Source organism: Macaca fascicularis, chromosome 4 (genome assembly GCF_037993035.2).
Source record: "Macaca fascicularis isolate 582-1 chromosome 4, T2T-MFA8v1.1".
In the NCBI taxonomy this organism is placed as follows: Eukaryota; Metazoa; Chordata; class Mammalia; order Primates; family Cercopithecidae; genus Macaca; species Macaca fascicularis.
The window spans coordinates 167,745,667-167,761,542 of NC_088378.1; the positions used below are offsets into that span (position 1 = coordinate 167,745,667).

Genomic DNA, 15,876 nt, shown 5'->3' on the forward strand with positions numbered 1-15,876 from the left:
AACTTCCCCTGTATGCTCATAAGAGAATGCAGTGTCTTCCTGATAACTATGAAAATGGTTTTCCTGGGGATCCGTGAAAGGTCTCAGAGACCCCCGCCTGGTCTCTTGGCTAACTACTGCAGGGTCTGAGAAATGGGAGGAGACCAAGTAAAGAGGAGTGGTGCAGAAGTCAAGATAGTCATATGTTTGGGGAAGGTAGCTGTGGCCAGCAGTGTAGCTTGTCTAAGCAATATCCAGTTCATAAAGAGGGCAGTGTAGAGACCTCTGGTTCCATTACCAGAGCAGCATTGTTAGTCAGGTGGTTATGGCAGAACCCAGATTGGGGGGGTTTAGAGTTGAATCAGAAGTGAGTAAATTGCTCCCACGAGTATAGATACCCCCTCCACCTCCCACCGGAATTTTGGTTAATAAAACAGGAAAGTAGATGACGCTAGAGCAGGACCCCATGAGAGGTGAAAAGTGGTGCCTGAGAGCACAGCTGGAACGGTGTTTCGTTTTACAGGAGTGGAATGAAGGAGAAGAGGGTAAGGTGGAGTATGAGAGGGTGGAAAGTTGAGTTTATGTGCCAAGCCTGACAGCCAGTTTCTGGGTAAAGCAAGAGATAAGCAGATGTTGAGGAAGCACCTGTTCTTACCTTTATTAGGGCACATATCACACATACACAGTGAGCAGAAATTCTGTCTTATCTCTATTCCTAGTGCTTAGCACAGTACCTATGTAGCAGATTGGTGCAAAAGTAATTCCGGTTTTTGACCATAAATTTAAAATTATTATAACTAGGCTCAACTGTATCTTTATTAATCAAAACAGGAAATATCATAATCAACACGTTTTTGCCAACAAGAAATAAGTTTCTTGCTGTGGTGTAAAAATCCATGCTTCGGGATTCTACAAACCCTTGGAAAGCATTTTCTTCATCCTGCTAGTCAGGGAAGCATTTTCCCTGCAAAAAGTTGTCGAGATGCTTGAAGAAATGGAAGTCGGTTAGCGAGAAGTCAGATTAATGTGGTGGATGAGGCCAGTTTGTTCAACTTGTGAAGCATTGGTGTTGCGACCAGCAGTCGAGGGTCATTATGGAGACAGTTGGGCCATTTCTGTTGACCAGTGCTGGCTGCAGGCATTGCCGTTCTTAGTGCGTCTCCTGGATTTACTGAGCATATTTCTCAGATGAAACGGTTTTGCTGGGATTCAGAAAGCTGTAGTGGAGCAGACCACCAGACAGTGAGCATGATCTTTCTTTGGTGCAAGTTTGGCTTTGGGAAGTGCTTTGGAGCTTCTCGGTCCAGCCACTAAGCTGGTCATCGCCCGTTGTCGTATAAAATCCACTTTTCATCACACATCACAATCTGATCAAGAAATGGTTCACTGTTGCATGGAATAAGAGAAGACAACACTTCATAATGACAAATTTTTTTCTTTTTTTGCTCAGTCATGAGGCACCCACTTACCGAGGTTTTTCACCTTTGCAATTTGCTTCAAATCGAATGACCATCAAATGGTCAACATTGAGTTCTGTGGCAACTTCTTGGGTAGCTGTAAGGGGATGAGTTTCCATGATTGCTCTCAATTGGTCGGTGATGACTTCCAATGGCCGGCCACTAGGCTCCTCATTTTCGAGGCTCTCGTCTCCTTTGCAGAACTCCTTGAACCACCACAGCACTGTACGTTCGTTAGCAGTTTCTAGGCCAAATGCATTGTCACAAGTTGTCTCCGCTGCTTTTTGACCCATTTTGAAGCTCAAATAAGAAAATTGCTCAAATGTGCTTTTTGTCTGACATCATTTCCATAGTCTAAAATAAACATAAACAGCAAGTCATTAGCAAAAAAAATAAAAATAAACTGAGAACTGCCCATTAAAATGATGTATAATATAACCACATTTATTCAAGAATGTATTCCAGTGTCAAACAGCAAATTCCAACAATGCAAAAACCGCAGTTCCTTTTGCACCAACCTAATAAATATTCATTGTTGAAATGCAAGGGAAAATTGTATTCAGAGGTATCCCTCTTACAAATTAAGAAATATGTTATTGTAAAACTTGAGAAAAGGCTAAAGTGATGCCCAAATGCATATCAGATGTAGTGTCAGAACTCCCTAATTCTTCATCAGATATTTGAGTTTTTATTAATGTGTTATACACTAAGCATTGTGCAAAGAGCTGCAGATCAAAATGAGCCCCCTATTAAGGGTAAAAAATTACAAGCTCCCAAAGAAGTTTATCAATGAAGTACAAACGAAAGGCCATAGACAGGAGCTGGTCTCCTAAGTGCCAACTTAAAATTAGGAATGCTTTTGACCAGAAGTCATAGGAAGCCCTTACACGGGCTTAAGTAAATTGGGTGCTTATTCTTCTCACATAGAAAATGTCTAGAGGTATGTAGCTGCCAGAGCTTATTTAGCAGCTAGAAAACGTGAGGTGTGTATGAGTCTCTGTTCCTCTCAGGCTTACGCCTGATGGTTGCAAACAGCTTTTGAAGCTCCAGATATATCCTTGTTTAGTCAGGAAGAAGAAGGGCAGTCACAGCCGGGAAAGGGTAAAGCTTTCCAGGAGGACTCTGCTTTTGTCTCATTGACCAAAACTTAATCATTACATTTTATATCACTAGGTAAACAACAGGCTGGAAAATTAGGATACAGCTATTCTAGCTTCTCTAGTGAAAAGACAGCAGAGAGAAAATGGTGGGAAGAACTACTGGTCAGGCAACAGTCTGTGTCAGCCACAGAGGTGGACATGCGATGGAGGAGCATTCCAGGCAAAGACAGTAAGGCATGTGAAAAGTAAAATGCAAAGTGTGTATCAGAACCAGATGTGGGTAACTGTGGCTGAAGCGTTGGACTGAGCTAAATGCCATGATGTTAAGTGCTAGGTAAAATCCCCAGTAAGTAACAAAATAGGTCTCAAAGCAGAGTGAGGGATAGAAAGGGGAGGCAACTTGATTGGCCTCACAGTTGGTCAAGGGCACAATGGGATTAGAAGGCCGCCTCACTCCCCATGGGCTGCTGCTTCCACAACCCCGTCCTTTTCAGAAGAAACTTCCTGCACCCGTGCATCCTGTGACTAAGCCTGCAAAATCTGTAGAAACATCAACCCGAGGAAATTTATTTTCACAGTTCTTCCTTACAGGTGAAATGGTTAAACAGGCTCCCTAGTTTCACGAGTTGTATGATTCCTAAGTCCTGATCAACCTAAGTACTGATCAACGTCAGATCTCGATTACTATGTACTACACAACTGAATGAAACATTATTGATATCTGTGATTGCAGTCTTAATGAAGGAACTAAATAATGATTCATGTTTAGGAGTCTTGTTTTCTTTTTGAGCCACCGGAACTCTTTAATATATTACCAGTTGCAATCCAGATTTATTGGCAAGCTGAGGAATTAGAACCATGAGCTCCTGGAATGGGAACCAGGCAGCCCTCTCACTCATCAAAGGATTTCTTTCGCATGTTTTCCTTGTTGCGAATCTTTTAACAGTGACTGCCTCTTCCACCCTATGTGTCACTGATTGATCAAGAAAGCTAGCATGAATAGTAATGATACAGTTTGGATGTTGTTTCCACCCAAATCTCATGCCAAAATGTAATCCCCAGTTTTGGAGGTGGGGCCTGGTGGAAAGTAGTTGGATCATGGGGGCAGATTTCTCATGAATAGTCTAGCACCATTCCCCTTGGTACTGTCTTCACAATAATGAGTGAGTTCTCATGAGATCCAGTTGTTTTAAAGTGTGTGGCATCTTCTTCCTCGCTTGCTTGCTCCTGCTCTGGCATGTGATGTGCCTGTTCCCCCTTCACCTTCTGCCTTGATTGTAAGCTTCCTGAGGCCTCCCCAAACCTGAGCAGATGCCAGCATCACAATTCCTGTACAGTCTGCAGAACCGTGAGCCAATCAAACCTCTTTTCTTCATAAATTATCCAGTCAAGTGAGAACAGACTAATTCAATATCAACCCTAATTTGAATAGTATTCACAAGCACCTTTCACTTTGTAAAACAGGGCGGCTACAGTGAAAGCCTTAATGCCAAATATTCTTCCTCTTTGAGACAAATCAACAAATCCATTTCTTCCTAATATTTCTTGAACATTCACAGTGTGTGTGTGTGTGTGTGTGTATTACCACACTAGAACCTAGGAATAGGTAGAATACAAACACAAGATGGCCCTGCTGCTACAAGATTGTAGTATGGTTGGGCATATGAAATGTGCATATAAGGACAGCTCAAGAAACTCACAGAGGAAGCATGCAAATTGAAATAGTGCCCAAACAGTGGAGATCTGCAGAATGTAGTGGGGCTGAGGAGACACCTTGCATAATGTTTTGGCTGTCACATGTTATGTTACAGAAATATTTTTAAAATAACATTGTATTCTATTTTCAGCAGCCAAATAAGAGTTTTGCTCACTGTGAAATGTTGAACACATCATACATATCGGTAAAAATTGTTTTAACTCTTTAATTATACCATACGTAAGAACATAGTAAAGGAAGGGAAAATTGAAAGAGAAAAAGACTGCTTTGTCAAATTTTCTCAGTTGTTTCCAAATCAGTTCTTACATTTGTTCTGAATTTGTGTGACTGGATCTCATATAGAGCCTGTGGCACTATATTACAAGGAACTATTGTTACCTGACCTCTTCAACAATGCACCACAGGCAACTAGAGGTAATTCATTTGTGCCTAAAAACAGTTTCTTAGACTTTTGAAAGATTATTCATTATTGTTAAATATGCTGGAGTTTCCAAAAAAATTTTTTTTCTCTTACGTTGCTAAGTTCTGCCAGGTTTAATGATAATGGTTTCAAAAAATAAAAACAGTACGGTTAACTTAGAGTAGAAAATATTTAAGATGTTTATATTGAGAAAATTATATTCAGCAGCCAAGGTTTTGGGGTGAAAAATAACATTCTTTTTTACTCTAGATATTAAAGCGAAGTGTCAAAAAGTTATTAGATCTCTGTGTCATTGCTGATTTATTAACTGTAGTTTACAAGAGTTTCTAAATTGCACTTATTCTATTTATACTCTGCCTTGGCCTTTAAAGCATTTTTAAAACTTACAAAAATACATATAGTAAAATATAATAAAATAAAATAATTGTTATAATTAAAAAATAATGAGGGAATCAAAGCAAAGAGAAAATAAAAGGGAATATAAGAAAATGAGGAGTAAAGTTAGGCCAGAAAGTACGATTATAAGTAAATAGAATTTTCTGAAAGTATCTCTAAATTATTCTTTGTTGCAGTAGGATGATACTCTTTTGTATGCAAAATATAATGACAAAACATTCTCTTTGAAGATGGCTATCATGAGCCTAATAGAAAATTACCTCTTAATGACTCATGTCAAGAGCCATATGCAGACTTTGCTGAGGGTGAAAGGCACTTCATATCATATTACTGCTCCTGTATACCCCTTTCTTCACACTGAATCCCGCCTCATCAGATCATAGATTTCCTTTGTCTTAGTATTTCCCCAATCAACTGGTACCTAGCCAATTTAGGAAAGTTCTGACCTTCAGAAACCAAATGAAGTAATAAAACTAGGTAAGTTACATGAGCCAAGCTGAGAGTTTCTAGATTTAGCAAAGTTCGGCTCAGTTAAGGCGGGTCCTCCTGGCTGTTGTCCGGATCTGTGAGAGGAATGCAAGTTGCCAAGGTTATGACATAATGTATCACTGTGATATCTTAATCATCTGTGTGGTTTCATAGGTTCTCATTGGAATTCTGTTTGATTGTATTAATAGTTCTCTTAACTCAAGCATTTTGAGGTTAAAACACAGCTCGCAGAAATGATCTTTCGTGATTAAAAAAAAAAAATCGCAGTGACTTCCTTCTAGAAGTTTCCCCTAATTTTCTTTTCACCCCATCTTTCCCCAAAATTGTGACTCCTGAACTACTTTGACTTACATGTTGTTTTCACTATAACAGATGAGTATCATGAGTGAGGCAGTCTTGACTTAGAAAGATTTCTGGCCTTTAAGAAACCTTGGCTCAAATTTTAGGCCAACTAACTTTTTTATTCTGTGACTTTGGTATAAATCATATACTCCCTGTGTGTCATCTGTAAAGTGAGACTACTACAGTTGCAGAACTTTCTAGCAGAATATTTGGTATTCTAGTAAGTGCTCCAAAATCATTTCTGTATTTCAGTAGATACAGATGAATTAATTACTACATAGTTGTCTCTTATACTGGTAGTCCAGCTGCCAAATCTTTGAAATTTCTCATAACTAACTGTCACTTTGCCAACTCAGTTAAACTTGTTGAACCATATTCTCAACCAGGTATTTATTAGTCATCCAAAGAACTCTATCACTGTAGTATGTAGCTTTGATATGATGCTTGTTTGATGTTTCATTCAGCAAACATTTATTGGGTACCTGCTTTGTGCCAGACTCATTGTTCCTTGCTGAGGATGTGGAGATAAACAAAACATAACCTTTGCCCAAGAGGCACCTGTAGTTCAGGACATGGACTGATAGATTCCCTGAAATTTCTACAACAGCATGTTGACAAAATACCAATAGCGAAATGAACAGAATATTGTGGAAGCAGATAGGAGAGACAGCAGCCTAACCCAAAAGGGGATCGGAGCTGAAGAAAGCAGTGGTGGCTGACCTGAGCTATAAAGGGCTAGTAGGGACTCGCTGGGGAAGGGAGGCAGGAGCAGATGAGAAACGCAGCGTAGTTGGTGTTGGCTGTCAGGAACTCTGGTTTTGCTGACACTCGGGTTTTGCTGATGGCATGTAGTGGGAGATGAGGGTGGAGACAGGTGGGACTGCTAATCACAGAGAGCTTCGTATGCTGTGCTAAGATAAGATGCTAGAATGTGGTCCTCGGCATTGAAAAGCCATTCAGGTGTTTTCAGCAGGGTGCAGACACTCCTTTAGCTAGCTCACCCCGTATAGAAAAGATGCTGAGGACGTGGAGGCTGGTCAGAAGGCCGTTGCCCTAGTTGAGTTTACTCAGATGATGCCAGAGGCTTGGCTAGAGCAATGTGACAGCACAGGGAGAAGGGGACTGGCTTTGAGGTATGTTGATAAACAGAATTAGCTGGCCTTAGTGTTAGGTTGAATATGTTGGATTAGAGAGAACAAATCAAACTAAGGTTATGGGAATATCGTTGGAAGAAGAAAAGTCATTCCAAATGAAGCATCAAACGTAGAGGACACTGCCTTCTTGGTATGAGGAAGACATCTTCCTTGAGTACCTTTTCGTACCGTGTCACTTCCTGAGAGCATCTGAACACAGTATCACTTCTGAGAGCATCCGAACATTGCACGCGTGATCTTAAAGCAGGTACCCGGATCTGGGTCTTAACTTAATGTGTAGCCCTCTATAACTGCTTATTTCTCTCCTCTTTATCCAATTTTGATGTATCTTTTCTATATTAATGTTAATAATTTGCCTATTAATGTTCTTCAGTGCTCAATTAGTTGATTATGTCTGCTCTCAGAGTAATTTTCTTTTTTAATTTATTGGATGACTGCTGCCCTCATTAGACATCACTGATGCTTGTATTAAGCCGTGTATATTTATTCTTTTGTTCCTGGTGTAATGTTCTGAAAGGGTTTACCACCCTCTCCCTTTGACCTAGTTTATTCCGAGTTAACTTATGTGATCAATTCATTGTAATTATGAATACTACTCTGTAGCATAGTTACTGACTTAAGGATTCTATACATTTTTTCTGCATATTCACTCAGTTATTTTCCCTATACAGTTAACCGTCCTCCACATCTGATTCCTAAGAGTGATATTGTTTTAACCAGATATCACTTCTATAGGCAGAAGTGTCTCTTAACTAAAATCTTCTTTGCCCTTGACTAAACAAAAAGCTAAATTAAATGAGAATACAATTCCTTGCACACAGATTAGACCCAGCAAGAATCACTGATTCTCCTGTCTTAGTCCAGTTGTCTTTTATTCATCCAACAAATCTTGTTTGAGCACTCACTGTGTCCTGAAGTCTAGTGTTCTGTTTCTCTCCTCCTCAGACTAAGAATCAAAAGCTTCCAGCACTGTGGGGGCCTCTGGAGTTGTGGCGACATTGACATAGTGAGCATAGCATGCTTTCTCCTCAAACTTGAAACTTGAAGGAAATTCCCAGTGCGGGTATAACCACACCAGGGCAGACCCTGATCAGGCAGCCTTCTGGAAGGGGCGTTGCTCACAAGCTCTGCCCGCTGTGAGCCACAGAATCCTGACCATGACCATCAGTCTCAGCACGGAGGGTTAGAGGAGGATTAGACACGCCTCCTTTCCTGTGTTGCAAGGACTGTTTTCTCTTGAGGCTCTGACGTACTAGAATTATGTCCATATACCTCAGATCTCTGTGGTTCGTCCTTCACCCATTTCCTTCTTTGTACTTTCCCTGTCATTTTATCACATTCCATGGTTTCAATTGCACCTCTGTCTTTACTCCCAAGTCTCTGTTTCCAGCCCCAGCCCCTCTTCCAAATACAGACCCATCACTCACCTGCCTCCTGTGAGGGTTCTTCAGAGGTACATAGGCAGCTGCTCCACCTCCACCCAGACCTGCCACACCAGAGCTGGAACTGGGCATTTGTCCTTCCTCGCCCCAACTTCCCAGCATTCTGCCTGGACACCTCCCAGGCCCATTCCCTCCCCTTCACCCTCACTACCTTCGCCCATCCCATCCTGACTTCTCACCTGGATGGCTGTGTCTGTATACCACTGTCAGTCCCCAGTGTACCCTGGCTTCCTCTCTGTGAGGTTTCTCAAGTACAGCAGCAACTCACTTAGCTGTGTGCTGGGCACTAGGATAAATGTGGTAGTTGGGGGATTCTTAGGAAGAGGAAGTTCAGTGGTTTCTCCAAATTAAAGACCTTGTAAGGAGAACAGAGAAGTGAACCCAATCTTTGACTCCAGAACCTGCACAGTCTCACCCAGCCACTCCACCCCCTTGCTTCAAATGTGCCAGTGGCACCACGTGGTTTCTGGAAGGGAACTCATTCTTAGCTTCACATGGCACTCTTGTTCTTCCCCCTCGCTTCCTGTCTACTCTTCATGTCAGCAAATCCAACTTCCTGCATATTCTTAATAGTGCCACAGGGCTATAGACCTTCATGTAATTCCATATTGCTTCCTGTGTTTGGAACACACTTTCCTCCCTTATTAGCAAAGTTTTATTCATCCTTCAAAATTCAACTTACAGGTCAGCTCTGGGTAAGCACTCTGAAACTGCGCAACACCACCCTGCTCCCTTTTTTAAATTTTTTAAAGGGAAGAAGAAGGAAAAGGAAAAAACTATAGTTGTTTCTTATTGTTCTTGGGCTAAAGTCCAGAATCCTTCCCATAGCCTGTGTTTCCCTCCCTTTCTCGCCTTATGTCCTGTCACCTTCCCATTTGAGGATGGTGTTGTCACTCTGGCGTTTTCCCAGCTTCTTAAATGCTCTCCTCCCTGGTGCTCATGCTGTTCCTCTGTCTTAAGATCTGCACTCACTCGCCTGGACCCCAGCAAGGCACTCCCTAGTCCTGTAAGCTCACAGCCCCATACACGTTTCCATAGTGACACTTACACCACTTGTAATTGTAAGTGTATTTTGTTCTGATCTGCATCATGGTTCTCTGGCTCAGGCTCCAGGAAGTCAAGGATGAGGACTAGATTTGCTTTTGCTCAGCACTGTCAGCCCAGCATCAATGCCAGGCAGCTTGTGGGGTGCACAAGTCCGTGCATATGAGTTATGTTTATGGCAGCCCCTCTCTTGTCTTCCAGACACTGTATGCAAAGTCCTGGCTGTAACATGTCCCCATCACTCTTGCCACATTTTCACTAGACTGCCATCTTCCGTGGGTGTAGGAACTGTGTTTGAGTTAACTCTTTCCACAGTGACAGAACATTGCAAAGCGTAAGAACCGTTGGCTGAGTGAACGCTGCATGTGTGCATGCTGCTTATTAACAAGTAGGAGTAAAGGGATTTGGGTGAACTACTGGGGCGGCCATGTTCAGGCCCAGTTACTCACTTCCTTGTCCTTCCTTCCTCATCACATCTGAACATGAAAGATTCTCATAGAGTTTTAATATCAGGTGCCATTTTCCCAAACCAAATTTATATCAATCTTTTTTGTTTCCAGAAATTCACCTATTTTATATATATATATATATATATATATTTTTTTTTTTTTTTTTTAAGATTTTCCTGCAAATGAAGTCAGCATGATTTCTTTGTCATCGGGATCAGTGTCACATATGTGTTGTAGGCAAACAAAGAACTAATGCATAGCCATGCAGTAACAGGATAATCTGGAGAAGACAATTAGCAGGGGATGAGCCTCAGCAGGAACCAGGAGAACAGCCCTCAGCCTGCCCCACCCCACCTCAGATGCCATCCGCTTCTCAGAACTACACTCAGCTGCCCCCATCAGTGCCATGAAAGCTCCACGCTCATCCTGGCACCTCTTGTACCACAGCCCGCAGTCAGCGCAGATGGGCTCTTTGTGCCTCATGATTTGAACGTCCATGTGTGCATCCTGTCACTACTGACCCATCTGCCCACGTCATCACTGTTGTTGTGGCCCTCTCAGTGCCTCACGCTAGGTGGCCATGCAGACAGCGGGTCCCTCTATCCCAAGCTAGGTCAGAACTGCTTCTCATCACAGAGTAAGGGACTCAGGTCTGGGGCTCTTTCTTCCTGTGTTCTGGCTGAACTCACAAACTGGCCCAGAGAGGAGTCTCTCTTCTCCTTTCCAACACTCTCACCCCTCTGCTTTTGGCTCCCCATTCCCTGAGATCTTCAGAGCTGGTCCATCCCCTAAGGAACGAACAGGGATGGGGGAAGGGATGTATTACAGAGATGTCATGTCAATAGCATTTTTAAGAAGGACAGATGCTCCTCGACTTAGGACAGGGTCACATTCCCGTAAAACCATCATAAGTTGAAAATATATTTAACGCAGTACACCCAGCCTACAGAACATAGAGCTTAGCTAGCCAATTTTAAATGTGCTCAGACCACTACCCTTAGAATACAGTTGGGCAAAATCATCTAACACAAATCGTGTTTTATAATAAAGTATTGAATATTTCATGTAACCTGTTGAACACTGTACTGAAAGTGGAAAGCAGTGATTGTATGGGTACTCGAAGTATGGTTTGTGCAGAGTGCCTGTTGCTCTCATGCCATCATAAAGTTGAGAAATCCTAAGTCAAACCATCATTCGTCTGGGACCATCTTTAGACTAAATTCAGGAAACAAGATATGTTAGAAATACAGTTTCTTCAAAATCATTTCCTTTCCCTTTTAAAAAATAAGAACATAAGGGAAAATTACCCCAGATATTGAGACATCTCAGATTATGAGCAAAATTTGGTCTAGGAATAAGAAAGGTTCGTGTCATTGGAAGTGTCTGCCACCATATGATTGTGGAGACGTTGTTTTATTAAGATGCCACCATCTGTTTCACCAACGATTTTCGAAGGCCGGAAGAACCAATTTGAAAGATAATGTATGGAAAAATAACTCTTTGTTTTAATTAATTAAAAATAACTGAGATATAAAAAGAACTTGTTTCATAACTTCTATTATCATATCCAGTCTTCTGGTAATATTGTTTTCATAGTAATTAAATTAACCCACGGTCTCTCAAACACCTTCACATACTTCAGGCATGTAATTATTATCACAGGGAATTATTTCCCAGAATTCTTCTAACTCTAGGGAATAAGAGGGAATCCAGTGTTTATTTTTATTGTATCCTCCATTTTTTCTTCTTCTTCTTTAAAAATGGAGGAAAGAGTTATTGCCTTTCAGCGCAACCTGTTTCATTTTGCAATTCTTTTATATTTTCATTTGCCAGCCTGGAGAAAAATGTGTTCAGAATATTGGTACGTAAGAAAAGAGAATATGGTTGATGTATTTCCTATTTGCAGAGTCCTTGCCCTGTGCACAAGAGTGGGAGCTATATGGCCAGCAGGATTAGAACCCAGCATGCTGTGCACCCCAGGCATGAGCGTCACCACAGTCCTGACTGACTGACTCGGTGACGGGGCACTGCAAATAAAAGCAAGCACAGGGTACAGGCAAAACAAATGGGACAAGCGTGGGTGGAGCAGACAGACGAACTGAGCATTTGCCCTTCAAATTTGCCCTTGAAGAATTCTCTCAGCCCTGCCATATTTCCAGCTGTATTTAAGAGCAGAAATCCTATCATATTAATGTTGTTGTTGTTGTTGTTTTGAGAAGGGGTTTCGCTTTTGTTGCCCAGGCTGGAGTGCAGTGGCACGATCTTGGCTCACTGCAGCCTCCACCTCCCAGGTTCAAGTGGTTCTCCTGCCTCAGCCTCCCGAGTATCTGGGATTACAGGCGCACGCCACCACACCTGGCCAATTTTGTATTTTTAGTAGAAACGGGGGTTTTACCATGTTGGCCAGGCTCATCTCAAACTCCTGACCTCAGGAGATTAACCTGCCTCGGCCTCCCAAAGTGCTGGGATTACAGGCGTGAGTGACTGTGCCCGGCCTCACGTATTTTTAAATCTCCCACTGACTTTGCCTAGAATAGGAACTCTAATAAAAAGTGTAAGTGACTGGGTGCGGTGGCTCACGATTGTAATCCCAGCACTTTGGGAGGCCAAGGCGGGCAGATACGAGGTCAGGAGATCGAGATCATCCTGGCTAACATGGTAAAACCCCATCTTTACTAAAAGTACAAAAAATTAGCCAGGCATGGTGGCACGTGCTTATAGTCCCAGTTACTCGGGAGGCTGAGGCAGGAGAATCACTTGAACCAGAGAAGCAGAGGTTGCAGTGAGCCGAGATCACACCACTGCACTCCAGCCTAGGTGGCAGAGCGAGACTCCATCTCAAAAAAAAAAAAAATAAAGTGTAAGTAAGCCAGGAAATTATAAATGAGAGAATTTGTGAGTGAAGACTTTGTAATCTGTAAAGCACTTACAAATTAAGGTAGTAGTAGTGTGGTTGGGAGTGTTTGGGAGTTTCTTATCTAGATTGGAGGATCTTACAGCCTTGCTAAAGAAGATGAAGGCCTCTATTAGAATCTCCATTATTTCTGAGTCAGACCAATGGCATGTATCACCGTTTTACTTCCAAATATCTCCACTGCCTGTTTTCCTGTCTCTAATCCTTGTGGACAGTAACTTTTTAATATTGATATATAACATATGCCTGTGAGCCATATTCATTCAATTAACAAATTTACTGAGCTTCCACCGTGTAACAGGCACTGTTCTAGGCACTGGAGATTCATCAGGAAAACGGAACTTACCAAGTTTCAGGCTTCATGGAATTTATGTTCTACTAAGATTTATGCTACAACAGAGACTTCCAATACTTTTGATCACTGAATACACTGGAGGCAGTAGTCTCATGAATGCCTTTGCTGTACAAAATTCTATACCGAGGCTAAGTTACAGTTAGATTCCAGGGATCAAAAACATTGGAAGAATTGGTTTCATTCAAATGCTGATAAAACCATTGTAATGCTAATAAAGTCTGTACTTGCCTATGAGACTGTTTACTGCCTTAGGGATCTCTCTTCCCTACTCACACAAATCCCTTATTATTTGCTAGACTGAGAAGAAAGGGTAGCTCCAGAGTGAATTAACATTGATTGAATACATGCTGTCTGTCATGCAGTATATGTTATAGACTTTAATATGCATTGTTTTATTTAGTATAGAATCACTACGAAATGGGTATTCTTACTTCATTTTACAAATACAATCATAACAGCTCTTTTTTTTATTAACCATCTCCCATGGGCCAGACACATGCTAGGCCCTTCCTTGCATTATCTTATTTAACCGTCATAAAAACTCTATTAAGCAGACACTTTTAATTTCCCCCATTTTGCAAACAAGAAAGCTGCTGCAGTTCATAGAATAGAAGTAACAAACCTAAAATAACTAAGTTGCTATGGAGCCAGCTTTACACCGGATTCTCCAAAGCCAACGCTTTTCCCCATATTCCACGTTGGTTCAGGCAGGTACATGCTCTGCCTCCACCTCCTTCTGCATCTTTGGATGTGCTTCTTTATGTAAGTGATAATAAGACTGGCAGGTTCCAGTGTCCCGCCAAGTGGGCCCCCGCCATTGAGCTGCTGCTGGTATTGCAGTGAAGGTTTTTCTGTTCTTGCCTCCCCTTGACTTCAAATTACAGGTCATAATGTGGACTCTCTAGTTGTTACTCCCTAAATAATTATTTTCATTTTCTTGGCAGTCCTTTCTTTCCCTGGCCATGCTCACAAAGCTGGGACCTACATTGGTTACTGCTACTGCAGGTTTACAATCCTCAGTCGACCTGTCTGCGGGGAGAAGGAAGCCCCTGAGTACTTTACCCAGGATGTCTTGTCTTTGGAACTCCACTCCTCCCCCAGCTTGGCAAAACCCTATGTGTGCTCTTCTTTTAAGACAGAGGGTAAAACAGATACTTAACAACCGTCATTTCACAGTTGGTATTTTAATAGATATTTCTCCCAGCTGCTATTGTTTTAGATTTCTTAAGTAAATATTGTTGTATTGTGTTTGAATATCCTGGGTAATATTATCACAAAGGGTACAGTTTTATAAATTGAAAATAAATTAACTTGGATGCATGCCATATTTCAAAGTGTCAACAGAGGAGGGTGAGTAGTGTTAGTGTAAAATATTTCTGCAAAGTAGTAATAATGGATGGCAGAAAAAATGAAGAGAAAGGAAAGATAGGAGGCAAGATTTTACCAGAGTGAGTCAGGGAACAAGCAGACATACAGAAGGCCTGGAAAGGTTGGATGTACTGTAAGGAAAGTTTTCAGCAATAGGATACAGCTGAGGCTAGGTTTGGCGGAGCTGGGTGGAGTACTGAAAGGTGATGTCTTCGAAGCCTGTTGGGTTTTGAGTCTTATTTTGCCCTGTTTACCTTAATGGAAGGAAAGATCCTAGACCACAGGCGCTGGGTTCTACCCGATTGGCTGCAGCAGGCAGCATGAGCATCCCTGCCGGGGGCATCAGCTTCCCTCCTCTCTCTGTCCTCCCGTGCACTTGTTCTATCCCATGGCCAGGTACTGTTCCCTATGCGGATGGTGAGAATGTGGCTAAGGGCCTGTGCTCAGGGACCCTCACAGAGCAGAAACCCAGATTCTGCAGGTCCACATCAGGACCTGGAAGAGCCTGTGACCCTCCTGGGAAAAGACCAATGTGGCCTGTGCTGATTAGGAAGTCAGTGACACCCTGACCGCCTGCTGCTGGTGGGAGTGGCCTGCGTACTCTCCCTGCTGTCAGCTGTCCTCACTCCTCACTGCTGCAAGTCTGGCTTGCCACCTTCCTTCTTGTCACTTTCCTTCATTGTATCTTTGAATGGGATCAACAACCCCTGCGGAATTTCCTCCAACTCGGACAAAATCGCCTTCCACCCCTACTACTGGCCTGTTTGACCAGTCTCCAGCTTTTTTCTTCCTTCCCTAACCCGCGGGACACCACCTTCTCCTTGCCTCCTCCTTTCTTGGCTCCCCTTGACATTGGAGGCCCCCTGCACTCCATCTTGAGCGTCTCACACCCTCCCTAGATGCCCACACAAGTCATGGCTCCAGCCTTGTGTGCTGTAGTGATTCACCTCCATTTGTCCTTTCCAGGGGCCTCCTGGGCATTTTCTGGTTATGCTACCAACACTTCGTATCTAAACTAAAACTACACATCATCCTTATCCCATCCTGGCCCATCAGGCAAACGCAACACTCCAGCATTCCCTCTCATCATCGCAGTATGGACTTGCGCAAGCTGGAAGTCACTTTCTCCCGTTACTTTACCATAGTCAGTGGGTCCTTATGCCCAGCAGGTTCTCTCTCACTTATTTCCCTTGCGGACCTTCTTTATGTCTCAGAGTGACTGCTTTTTGTTGGGTCATCAGTTTCTGTC

General features: G+C 42.4%; 1 protein-coding gene and 1 long non-coding RNA gene across 4 annotated transcripts in view; one reads left to right on the plus strand and one right to left on the minus strand.

The window, feature by feature from the left end:
- Nucleotides 1–15,876, plus strand: part of LYRM4 (LYR motif containing 4) — a 153,725-nt gene that overhangs the window by 5,624 nt on the left and 132,225 nt on the right. The gene's annotated exons all lie outside the window — the stretch shown is intronic.
- Nucleotides 780–8,763, minus strand: LOC141410176 (uncharacterized). 2 transcript variants are annotated; one of them, XR_012434268.1, is made up of 2 exons: nt 8,677–8,763; nt 780–1,790 (listed from the first exon to the last, which is right to left on the minus strand). It is a non-coding gene; the product is annotated as an uncharacterized lncRNA (long non-coding RNA). The 2 variants fall into 2 exon arrangements; XR_012434267.1 differs by having other exon boundaries at nt 8,483–8,763.